Raw genomic sequence first — 2,120 nt, forward strand, 5'->3', positions numbered from 1 at the left:
AAAGAAGAGGAAAGCGAGAGAGAGAGAGAGAGTAAGAGAAAGGAGCAAGAGGAGAAGGAAGAGAGAGAGAGAGAGAGTTGAGGGGGTGTTAGGTAGGAGAAAGATGGAAAAAGTGAGAGAGGGAGAGACAGACAGACAGACAGAGAAGTGTGGTTGTTTGGAGACAGAGAGACAGAGACAGAGAGTTGATATTAGTGAGAAGAAAGAGTGAAAGAGACAGTGATGATTGGAGACAGAAAGAGAGTCAGAGAAAGAATCTTTCTCTTTTCTTTCTTTTCCATTTCAGTTTCAAGCGCCTTCAGTTCCCAGTCAGGTTGGCTTTGCCATGACTATCAATAAAGCCCAGGGACAGTCTCTCAGAGTAGCTGGCATCAACTTGGAGCAACCTTGCTTTTCTTACGGGCAGCTTTATGTGGCGTGCTCAAGAGTGGGCTCTCCTGAACGCCTGTTCATTTTGTCACCGGAGGGAAAAACAAAAGGCTCTCCGGTGAATTGGAATCTCTTTGCCAACACCAAGAATTTTTCTTTCCATAAATGTTTATGATGCTTCATTTTGATATTCATTTTCAAGGATGCTGTTTGTTTTGTCAGCTTTGCATTCCTCACAATTCAGGTCGTGGTACTGTATTCAATTGTGGCTTGATTTATCTATTTTCTTTTCATAAACTATGCTCTGGGTTACACGGACCAATCTAGCTGATACCCGGGCGGGTAACCAGCTAGTATATATATATATATATATATATATATAGTATATATATATATATATATATATATATATATATTATATATATATACATAAGAATTAATAATTGGTAAACATCTTGAACCAGTTGCGAAATACCAAACCTTCAGTGAAGATGAAGTGACTGGTAGTTCATCATGGAAATGTCAAAAAGTATTTTATTTACGAAGACCATTTGGCTGATGCGCTGCATTCGCAGAGATCATTATGCTAAATTCCAGGAATGATAATTCCATGTCATCATATCTGCAGTCCCTCCAGTTCAAATAAAACTGCGCTTCTTCCCCCTCCCACCGGAATCAGAAATCTCTCTTATGGAAATGAGGCTCCTCGACACTGCAGAATCTGAGGCGCTGCCCAGAGCAGTGCATTATAAATAATAAAAAGTTTGACAGATGCAGGACGGAAGAGGAAATTCTGTTTATTAAACAGGGGAACAACATGTCGATATTGTTATTGATGAGTTTTTTTACTCTGTCAGTCATATAACTTACCATTTTGATGCTAGCAAGACGCACAGTTTCCCTCCCACGCGAATAATACCCAGTTAGGTTTTGGCAGGCGAGAGAGAGGCTCCAGTGATGTTATTTTGCTTGAATTTTTGGTTACGGTTTTCCACCCGTCCCTTGAAAGGGACGGAGATATAACGCCCATTAGGGCGGGGCGGGCGGGGTGGGGGAAGTATGATGTAACCCCAATATAAACCATCTTAGGGGTCCCCACTATAACCCTGCCAAGTGACATGTCCATCGGACCAGCCGCTTGGCCGTGATTGAATGACGGAGGTGGGTGGAGGGGAGGGGGGAGAGGTAGGATGAAACCCCATTATAAACCATCTTAGGGGTGGGGGCCCCACTATAATCCTGTCAAGTTTCATGCCCATCGCACCAGCCGCTTGGCCATGTTGAAAGACGGAAGGGCGGGGGGGGATGTGTTTGGAGGTAGGATGAAACTCCATTATAAACCATCTTAAGGGGTCCCCACTATAACCCTGCCAAGTTTCACACCCATCGGACCAGCCGCTTGGCCGTGACTGAATGACAGACGCAAGGACAGGGCATTACGCCCATTATAGTAAAGAATTTTCAGCAGTTATTATTAACTGATCGCGTCAAACTCCGGGAAGAAATCTACTATCAGAAAATTACAGAGATGAAGCATGGTCCGTCATCGATCCAGCCATTAAATGCTACTGTTGTCAAAAGCGCTACTTACACTACCGGAGTCGAGGCGGGTTGATGTTGTCTCCAAATCAACGAATACTTCAGCGCGAGAAAGTATTTGAGGTGAGAGACGCATAAACCTTTAAGCCTCTCGCGGTGGTGGGGTGGTATAGCTTCCCTGACGTGCCTGGATTTTAATGTACCTGCGTTCG

Source organism: Macrobrachium nipponense, chromosome 14, assembly GCF_015104395.2.
Source record: "Macrobrachium nipponense isolate FS-2020 chromosome 14, ASM1510439v2, whole genome shotgun sequence".
Lineage (NCBI taxonomy): Eukaryota > Metazoa > Arthropoda > Malacostraca > Decapoda > Palaemonidae > Macrobrachium > Macrobrachium nipponense.